Raw genomic sequence first — 11,525 nt, forward strand, 5'->3', positions numbered from 1 at the left:
GAACAGATCCAGACTACGGTTACAGACTGAGAAGAGCACTGGGGTGGGCGCCAGGATGCTTGTGTAAAAATCTGGGTGACCTTTAGTGAGTCATTTAACCTTTTCAAACCCCAGCCTTCACGTAAGTGCAGCACAGCCTCTGATGTCCGTGATCCTGCTGGGGCAATCCGCCACGTGTGCCGCTGCTGCTCGGGCTCCGGCTGGTGCCATCCACCACCCGGAGGGCAGGCGCTACTCCCCTTCACTGTTGTTCACTGTTGTTGCCCTCGCTGAGCGGCCAGCCCCCCTCGTTCTTTGTGTTGTCTCCCTTGAGCCCCTTCTTCTACTCGCGCCACTCCTATTACATTTCTTCTCTCCCTCACCTCTCTTCAACAACCTTAGCCTCAGTTTATTTGTAGACTCAGAAACAACCAGGAAATATTTGTGCAAAATTTTAACTCCTAATTTACAAAGTTACCTTTTTTTGCAAAAACTTTCATCCATTTGCCTCTGTCCTGTTGTCTTGCTTGCTGTATCCTGCTGCCTCGCACCCTGGCGGGCGCCAACGATCCCAGTAAAGGATCGGAGGCTCAGAGAGGCCAAATCACTTGCCCAAAGTTGTATAGGTGCTAATGAAAGAGCTGGAACTCCACAAAGTTCTGTTCAATCCTGAAGTTCATGTCCATAACCTCCCAGAAGCCTTTTTTTTTTTTTTTAAAGCAAGAGAGTTACAGGAACCAGTTCTTTCTCCTGAAACACACCTCCCTTCACATTTTATAAATTCACCTTAGCAGCTTAAAAACCCTCACAGGAGTGGCTCTTTCTGTTTTCTTTGCATCAGGAATAGAGAAACAAATATAAGATGTTGAAAAGTTTAACATCTCACAGAAACTCAGAGAACTGATTAGAAAATCACCTGCTTGGCAACCATGCAAACTTTGTTCTAAGGGTAATTCCCCAGGTATCAGATGGCCTGGAGAGCAGGACTTCAGAGTCCTGCATTACTGCTCTCAGTATAGGTAGGTTAACCCAATGGCATTTCAGATCTGGGTTCCAAACAGCAAGCAAGTCAATGCACTGACCCCTCCGCTCCTTGTTTGCTACACGTGGAACTGCGCAATCCAGGGACATTAGTGCAGCTGACTGTGTGATGGAGGGGTAGGTGTGACGCAGGTCACAGGTGAGGGGACATAGTGGCTTCATGGAAAAGCGGGACTTTGCTACTTCAACAGTATTTCACAATGCACCAGTTAATGATACCAAAAGGAGAAATAATTTCATCACTTGAAGCATTTTGGCCCTGATACCGTGTGGATGAGTCTTAACAAAGTGTTAATTGGAGTTGTAAATAATTCAAAAACGTAAATTATCTCTGATTCAAGGGTACTTTTAATTAATGAGAAAGAAGAAAAAAATGGTTTGATTACACAACTCACAATCAGTATTGTTGGCTGCTTTATTGAAAACGTTCTCAAATCTTTTTTGGAATCTGACAGAGTTTGTATTTGAAATAAACATGCATTTGGATTTTTGTTATCTATCTGGAGTAAGGGAGTATTTTGTATCTCATGAAAGAGTTATTAAGACAATGTTTTAAAGGGGGGCATTTTCGTTTGCCTTTTCCTTGACAGCTTTTTAATGCTACAAGCAGGAAAAAAAAGAAAATCAGCTGAGATGTATATTTCATGAGCCTTAGATTTGAATTTGTAATATATATATATGTCTTTAAAGACTTAATTTATAATTTATAATATAATAAACATAATTTATAATAGCAAAGACTTAAGAGAAATGCCCATGAATGGATAAAATTTAATGGATCACCCATAAGAGGAAATACTGTGACATAATTTTTAAAATCATTTTCTTAAGTCATATGCTTTAGGATATATTTGGCTACGAATTACAGGATGCACAACTATTATTATGTTTATTTTGAATACAAAAAGAAATCTAGAAATAGGAAGTTCCAGGGTTGGTTAATTTATCAGCCAAAAAGTATCTGGGTCAGCTTCTCTATGATTCTCTTGACTTTTCCCTCATGATCACTAAGTGGCTGCCACAGCTCTATCACATCCTCACATGTAACATCCAAGGCCAGGAAGGAAGCATTCTCAATATCCTTTTTATCACACACAAATAAATCTTTCCCAGAAGCCCCTGTCAAGCTTCCCCAGTGTTTCACTAGCCCAGAACTGAGTCTCATGCTTGCCCAAACATAAACGCTGGGAAGAGAATGGAGTTACCATATTTGGTTTAGAAAAGGGGTCAGCAAACTTCTGAAAAGGACCAACCAGCTAGTAAATATTATGCAGGGCATGCAATCTCTGTCACATCTACTCAGCTCTGCTGTTGTAAACAAAAGCAGCCATAGACACAGGAAAGAGATAAGTATACTTGAGTTCCAATAAAAGTTTTATCTGTGAGAATTGAAATTTGAATTTCATATAAATTTAACCTGTCACAAAATATTATTTTGATTTTGATTTTTTCAAACTTTTAAAACTGTTAAAAACAACAACAACAACAACATTTTGTATGACTCGTGGCCAAACAAAAAGAAATGGCAGGCCAGATCTGGCTAGCAGATTGTGGTTTATCGACTTCTGGTTTTGACCAATGACAACTTATCCCCTTGGGACTGTAGGAGAGGCCCACGGTTCATGAGACATCACCACTGCAGACCTGGAGGGGGTGCAGGGAAAGCAACGTTTTGTTAGGTAATCAAGAATGTCCCCTACAGCACATTAAGCATATGGGAAAATACTTACGGATATCATTATTTTTAAAAAGCAGATTATAGGGGGCGCCTGGGTGGCGGCAGTCGTTAAGCGTCTGCCTTTGGCTCAGGGCGTGATCCCAGCATTCTGGAATCGAGCCCCACATCAGGCTTCTCTGCTAGGAGCCTGCTTCTTCCTCTCCCACTCCCCCTGCTTGTGTTCCCTCTCTCGCTGGCTGTCTCTCTCTGTCAAATAAATAAATAAAATCTTTAAAAAAAAAAAAAAGCAGATTATAGGGCACCTAGGTGGCTTAGCTAAGTGTCTGCCTTTGGCTCAGGTCATGATTGAGCCCCATGTCGGGCTCCCTGCTCAGTGTGGAGTCTGCTTCTCCCTCTCCCTCTGCCCCTCCCTCTGCTTGTGCTCTGCCTCTCTCTCAAATAAATGAAATCTTTTAAAAATTAATTAATTAAATAAAAAGCAGATTGCATGTCAATATAGACTGCAATTGGACAGTCCCAACCATTTCTGCCTGTTGAAATCCCCCTGCTATTTACCAAGACCTGTATTAGACATGGGCACTTCAAAAGGCTTTTCATGATCCCTAGTTCTCCTAAACATGTCTGTTCACTGCTTCCTGTCAGTAACACACTTTCATTTAGCACTGATGGGCTCTGCATCAGCCTCACTGAGTGCTGGCAATACAGAAATGAAAGACATGATGGCTAGCCTCAGAGAAACTTCAGTCCAAGTATAGGAGGAAGAAGCAAATAATTAAAATTTGTTGAGGACCTGCAGCAAGAGGGGTGTGGGTAAGTGTGGCATCCCAGAGAAGGGAATGAATAAAGGACAGAATAGCGAGTTTTAGGGGAGGCTCCCAGGGGACCCCCATATCAAGGTGGGTTTTGAAAGACAAGTGGCCCTTTCTGAAGAGGAGGAAAGCCTGTTGATGTATCACTCAGAACTCTTAGTTGCAGTCAACAGAAGCCCGCTTGGGAGCACCAAAACAAAAGATTACGAGGATGCTGGGTGACTTTCGCATTCGCTGAATGAGGAGATGGGGCACCCGCAAAAACTTCTTGCAACAGTCTCAAAGCCCACTGCAGAACTATTGAGCCACGGAAACCATGCTGCAACTCCTTCAGAGCTTCTAGATGGTATAGTTTGTACCACCGTTCCTCTTGTCCCAGGGTCTCTGCATCATAACTGCGGCTCTTCCAAAGCCAGGCACCTTTGTTACTAGCCTTGCCTAAGAAGTCGCTGCCACACCATGTCCACTGCCTTGTATGGCTCATTTCCAAATTGACAAATCACATAGAGGCAGCTGATGGAAGGAGCCTGAGTCATGTGCCTGCACCCTGATCTGCAGAGAGGACTGGGAATGTCAGATTTCTGGCTTGTCTTGCTGGAATCACTTGGTAGGAAACTCCCTCAGTGTAGGCAGGGCTTTAAAACAATGCCAAGCAGCCAGAAAACACAACACATGTCCACTCCAGAGAGGCTGAGCATTCACAAAACAAAATTCGACCAAGTGAACTTAAAGATCTATTTGGCTTTATTAAGTAATTCATGAATCGGGCAGCATTCCATCTAGCAAGCAGAGGGAAGCTGAGAGGAGCTGTGCAAAATGGAAGGTTTTCATAGGAAGGAGGATGGAACAAGAAGTTATTTGTAAAAGAAAGGATTGTTTCAGGCCAGGTCAGCTTCTTCTATGGGGAAATAGAACAGCAGGGTTTATCATGGAGATAACCTCACTAGTGCTGATCAGTAAATTTCATATTGACTGTTAAAAGGTCACATTCCCCGGCTAAGTTGAAACTGTAATTAAGTCTGGGTTTGCAGTCATGGGGAGCAAATGATTCCTATTTGGGCTTTTTTTTTTTCTTTCTTTTTTTAAAACAGAGAAGACTGCATGTGCAAAGGTACAACTCATTTGGGGAACTGTAGCAGTCTGGCTGGGGTGGGGGGACGGATTTGGCTGGATGGGTGGGAGGAGTCTCCTGCTGAGCCCTCAGGGCCCCTGTAGCAGAATCTACTCTGTGTGCCCGGCTGAGGCACAAGAATTGTGACTTACTCCTCCCCTGGCCTGGGCTTTGCCCATGGTGGGTTTTAGGTGCTGTCAAAATGAATCACTGTTAAGGGTGCCTGGGTGGCTCAGTCAGCTAAGTGTCCGACTCTTAATTTCAACTCAGGTCATGATCTCAGGGTCGTGAGATGGAGCCCTGCTTCTGCTTGAGATTCTTTACCTTGCCTACTGCCCCTCCCCCCCTCCCCCACACCACTCTGGTGCACACATGCTCTCACTCTCTCAGATAAATAAATGAATAAAATCTTTAAAAAGAATGAGTCATTGCAACAAATTTGTTGGATTGCATCGCTGTCTTACAATTTACCAGTATGAACATTGTAGGTATCTACGGTCTTCTTTCCCACAAACGTCTGCTTGAGATTCTCTTCCTCTCCCTCTGCCCCTCCCCCCCACTCTCGTAGGTGCACACTCTCTCTCTCTAACATAAATAAATAAAATCTTTTTTAAAAAAGGAATCATTGAGGGCGATTGGGTGGCTCAGTTGGTTAAGCATCTGCCTTTGACTCAGGTCATGATCTCCGGGTCCTGGGGCTGAGCCCCATGTCAGGCTCCCTGCTCGGCATGGAGTCTGCTCCTCCCTCTCCCTCTGCCCCTCCCCCTTGCTCGTGTACTCTCTCTCTCCCAAATGAATAAATAAAATCTTTTTTAAAAAATGAATCGTTGCAATAAATTTGTTGAATTGCATCATCGTCTTACAATTTACCAGTATAAACATTGTAGGCGTCTATGGTCTTTTTTCCCCCCCAACTGGACCTATCTGCAACGGACACTTTTCTAAAAGCTAATTTGCTTTAGATACAAAGTATTCAGTTACTAACTCTTAAAGCCACATCCCTGTTCTTTGATGATGCTTCCATTTAGATGCAAGATCAAAACCATTTTTGATAATGGTTATAAAATATGGCTTGAGAGCCAGAATGAACAATAATCCATCCAATGATAAAACAAATGAAAGCATTACCAACTTTGCAGATCTTTTACACTTACCAAATTAATCATAGTAAGCATTACAAGCATTTTATAATATTTAAATATTTTAATAAGAATTGTAAAGGCCATTTCCCTTTGCCTTCTTTTTTTCTTTTGTGATCATAAGCTGCAAAATCTACTTATAATTGGTCCTATTTTCTTAGAAGTGCAAACTTCTCAGAAATATATGAATAAATTTTCTCCTTCAGGTTCTTTTCATTTCTTATGTTCACATCTGACACCAACCGGATATAGCCACTCAAATTTTCAGAGTCAGTAAGCACTCAGTCCAGCTTGAACAATTGCCATTGGGGGAGGGGAGACTTAATGTATAGCTTCTCCATAAAATCAGGAGGAACAGTTCCTCCTTCGGTCACCATGAAACACTAGGTCAGGTGACACAAATGGTGGCAGAACAGTTGTCTTGGCAACTATGATGCTGGGCTATCTCAACCTTACAGTTCTTAGATCTTTCTTCCTCTCGTCTATATTTTGGTCACTGTGGTCAATGGGAGATTTGAAGTTTATCCTCTTGGGGAGGATCCCTTTCAGCGAACCAAACAAGACAACCAAAGAAGGAAGTCTTTACATTGTACCCCCAGGGGTGTTGTGTAGACTGATCATTTAATATATGGTTAAAAATTGTCCTGTTTTTATTTTTTTAAACTTTTTTTTTAAGCAGGCTCCCTACCCAGCATGGAGCCCAACACGGGGCTTGAACTCACAACCCTAAGATCAAGACCTGAGCTGAGAACAAGAGCCGGACACTTAATCGACTAAGCCACCCAGATGCCCCTGTTAACAATTACACTTGTGATTTAACACCAGAAAATGTAAGAGGAGGCAGACTCCTCTCATCCTAAACTGGTGCTGAGACTCAAAGCTTAAGGGAAGAGGTGGTAAGTCCCATACATTCCAGACAGAGCTGCCACGAGTGGGTAACCACACCTCCTTGTAGGGTGAAACAGACGTGGCACAACCTGCTGCCTTCTCCCCATCAGCCCAGCCCTCCTTGTCCAGCCTCCACGTCACAGTCTATAGTGGGAGAGAAACTGATCAGGTGGCAGGGACATGTTTGTCATTCGACCTAGGCAAACTGGGAGGGGCAGGGAGAGTGCAGGGCTCTTGTCGAGATGCCTATCCTCCCCTTCACAAGATCATTTGGGTCACCAAAAGAATGAAGGGGGTGGAAGTGGGAGAAACAGGTGAAGGGGATCGAGAGGTACAAAATTCCAGTTTTGTAAAATAAATAAGTCACGGAGATGAAAAATACAGCATAGGAAATATAGTCAGTAATGTGGTGAGAACGTTGCGTGGTGACAGACGGTGACCACACTTACCATGGCGAGTGTTGTGTGATGTATAGCATTGTCAAATCTCTATGTCGTATGCCTGGAACTATTGTAACATTGTATGTCAACTACACTTCAACAGTACATTTTCTTTTTAAAAAATTGAAGGGAATATATTTGGCTCTCTCCCCAGCTGGCAGATTCTGAGCTGCCAAGTCTGTGTCCTCCATGGTGCAGTAACTGTCGAGGCAGAGTCAAGCATGATAAGAAGGTCTCAGGAGGGCTTGGTGTGTGTCTTGGGAGCAGCCAGGGTACAGAGGTATCATGGACCTAAGGACTGATGCCTATTTCTCACAGAGAGATTTCTGAAGGTGGAAAGGCTTAGCCTGCTGGTTTGAAGGTATAGTGGCTTGATGAAGGACATCAGGGCTCTCAGCCATTCCCATGGCTCCACATGAAGGAAAATATCATCACAGGAAGGGGAGGAGCCTGGGGGGCTGCCCAAGGAGCCAAAAGAGACGATATATCACCTGAAGAGGGCATGGGGGGTAGGCTCACCACAGCAGACACCACTGCCCTTGTCCGAGGGGACGTTCCACCATGGAGGGGGCCAGGGCAAACCTGTACACTATGCCCTAGAGAACCCCACAGCACAGTCTCCATAGAGCCCTCCTCTGGGCAGAGACCACCAGCATCAGACTGACCCAGAGCAAGGCCAGTGCAAAAGGCAAGCCTGACTTTCCTATCCCCTTTCTGCCCCATCTTTGAGGAGCTGAACTCAGAAGAGGAAAGGGAGGAGAGGAGAGAAATTGGAGTTGGAATTGGATCAGACCAAATTATCCTAACCAGAAGATGAGAAAGTTTTAAGATTGGTGTGACCAATCTATTTTAAAATGCAAGCCAGCCCCTCTTTACTGTGCTGTACTTTTTAATTTTCTGTAGCATATCACGTGCTATATAATTTACTTAAGTATTATGTCTCTTATTTACTGTCTTTCTCTTTCCCTCTCACCTTTATCCTCATCCCAAAGTGTAAACTCGGCAAGATCAAGGATCTTTGCTTTTAACCGATGTTTCCCTAGTGTCTGGAATGATACTGTCCGTTTTGGTAGCCCATCACTACATGTGGCTGCTTAACTTGAACTTAAAATGAAATAGAATAAATCCATTGCTTCAGTTGCCCTAGACACATTTAAGTACTTAATACCCGCATGTGGCTAGCGGCTACAGTATGGCGCAGGACAGACATGGAACATTTCAATATCACTGAAAGTTTTTTTTTTTTAAGTAGGCTCCACACCCAGCATTGATCCAAACGTGGGGCTCGAATTCACATCCCTGAGATCAAGACCTGAGCTGAGGTCAAGAGTCAGACGGTTAACTGACTGAGCCCACCCAGGTGCTCCTCACTGAAAATTTTAGCAAACATTGCTGATCTCGAACAATAGCTGGCATGCTGTGGCATTCAATAAATATTTGTAGAGTGAGTAATTGAATGGCCAAGTTGTTTTTAAGACAAGATAGTCCATTGGTTAAGAGAACAGGGTCTAGAGGCAAATTGCTCTATTATTAGTAGTGTATAAACTTGGGTAAATTACTTAATCTTTCTGTGCAACCATCACAAGACATTTAGCCATTTATTAACATTTAAAAAGTGCTTTTAGCAAATTGGTTATTTTGGAAAACCACAGATACGACCACTGAAGGGGTACACGAATAAAGGGATGCACCCATTCTTTGGAAGGTCCAGTATATTTGAGGCAACATACCCGAGAGATTATTGCAGGCTTTGGAGTCAGATGGCTTGAGGGGAAAATCCCAGCAACTATTTTTCCAGCTGGATGATTAAAATAAGTCTTCTGGGGTGAGAATGAGGGAAAGATATGGTTCTACCAACTGAGGCTCTGTGTACCACCCCCATCCCCACTACCCCCAACGCCCGGGTGATCTCACCAATGAAGACTTCCACATGCCACATTCTAACCCTCTCTTTATAATAGGATTCTTCACCCTCTGTGGGTAAAAGACTAAAACATGGCATTCAGCCAGTCCCCAAATGAACATCCATCATTCCAAGCCGTTAGTCAACATCTCCGTTCCAAGCTTTGTGCTAAACACTGGATGTTTGGAGAGGAAATGCAAAATCTCATCTTCCAAATAGCTGGGACTGCAGCAAGGGAAGGAGTGTTGCAGAAGCATGTTCGGGATGCTGGGGAGCAACAGGGAAAGGGCACAGGACCGAGCCCAAGGAACCAAGAAGGGCATCTGGAGGAGGTAATGGCTGAGTCTTGAAGTGTGAGAAGGAATTGAGAGTAGGAGATTGAAAGGAGGGAACAAACCATGCAATTGCGTGAGAAGACGGGAGAAAGAAGTGTGATAGACTAGGAGCCCCGATGGTTCAGTGCAGGAAAAAAGATGACGGTAATAGGAGAAGAGACTAGCAAGGAGCAGGGCTGGCCTCCAAGGGTCCCACAGACCTGCTAAGAGTGTTGAGGGAGCTGGTGAGTAGACATTCTTTGTGATAGCAATGTGGACAGGTGGAGAGGTAGCATGGAGATGAGGTTAAAAGTATGGGCTCTAGAGCCAGACCGTCCTGTCCTTGAAGACCGGCTCTCCCATTTGATGGCTTTGTGATGGCGGACAACTTCTTTAAGCCCCAAATTCCTCATCTTAAAAAGGGGAGAATAATCCTACCTGTGTCATGGCATTTTGTGAAGGTAAGACGAGGTAACATATATAAAGCACTTATTATAGTCCCTGACACATGGTAAGTGGACATTAAGTGCTAACTATTGTTATTATAGATCATTGGAATAATTAGTAATTCGGTTTCTTGTTTGCCTTATTTTTATAGTAAATACTAATTGAATAAACTTAATCACAATGATAGGAATTTAAAATGTTATCTGTGTACCCTAATAAAAATATAAACATTTTATTCATCTAACAAAAATTGACCAAGAACGATGTGCTAGGCTGTTTTAGACTCTGAGAATTAAACAGTGAACAAGGCTGACCGAGGTCCCTGCTCTCAGACAGCTTATATTCTAGTGGGGAAGGCTGACAATAAATAAGTAAACAAAAGGGTCGACAAGATCTGTAAGCTCCAAGAGGCAGGGAGCCTATCTGTTTGTACCCTGATATAGCCCGAGTGCGTGAGACAGTGCCTACTGCAGGCACTCAATGAATGTGCTGAGAGGATGAAAGGAGATTGTTTCACACGGTGACGAGTGCTGGCAAGGCAAAGAAACTGGGCAACACGATGGAGTGGGAAGGTTGGCTTCACCAGTTTTGGGGCGGCTGAGAAGGTGGCTGTTGAGCTAAGTTAGAAAGAGGTGAGGGAGGCAATCATGGGACAATCTTTGAGAAGAATAGTCCAGGAAAGAGGACATTCCACGCCAAAGCTGAAAGTCCTAGAGCAAAGCTGTGCGTGTCTGTGAAGAACAGAAAGCAGCCCCAAGTTGCTGGAACTGCAGTGAGCAATGGGAAGGGAGGTGGGGGCAGGAGGTGGGAGCCACAGGCAAGCGCTTGGCATGTAGGGCATTTAGGTCCATTTCTTTGCCCTGCACAGAACCCATCTGGGAAGCTTTTCTATTCTTCGGCTCAGAATGTCTACAGAGTGGATTGCTTTGTTTGTCAGCTGCCCTTGCTCTTGTAGAATAGAATCACCTTTCCAGGCTGGGGACCTGGAGACAGACTGGATTCCTCTCTCCTGTTGCCAGGCCTCTGCACTGCGTTCTACCTGCTCAGTGTTTCTGGCTGTGTTAGGTTTATTTGTGAGGTTGATGTAACAATCTTACTCCCTGGGGGAAAAAATTCAAAGTGCAATGGGGAGCCTGTTAAGGATTTTAAGCAGGTGAAAAAAATGGTCTGAATTAAGTTATTAATGATAGCTTTGGTGTCTGGGTAGGGAAGAAATTGCAGGAGAGTGGGAATGACAGGAAGGGGCCAGTTAGTTGACCATTGAGATAGTCAAAGCTCAGGACAATGGTGGCTTACACTGGGGGCCTAGAATGGCGGCGTGGAGGAATGAGGGAACCTCCAGCTCAGGTTCCAGTCATTTGTAGTCTTTTGGCAGGGATGCACATGCACACACACACATACCGCACACCACACCACACATACCCTACAGACCACATGCACACACACCATACAGACGCACGTACCACACCCCCGACACACACTGTACCACACATACCCTACATACCACATGCACACACACCATACAGACACACATACCACACCCCCGACACACACTGTACCACACATACCCTACAGACCACATACACACACCACACAGACGCACGTACCACACCCCCCACACACACTGTACCACACATACCCTACATACCATATACACACACACCATACAGACACACATACCACACCCCCGACACACACTGTACCACACATACCCTACAGACCACATACACACACGCACATACTGCACACCACACACATATACCCTACATACCACAC

This window comes from Ursus americanus, chromosome 10, assembly GCF_024610735.1.
Source record: "Ursus americanus isolate L20-20 chromosome 10, mUrsAme1.1.p, whole genome shotgun sequence".
NCBI lineage: Eukaryota > Metazoa > Chordata > Mammalia > Carnivora > Ursidae > Ursus > Ursus americanus.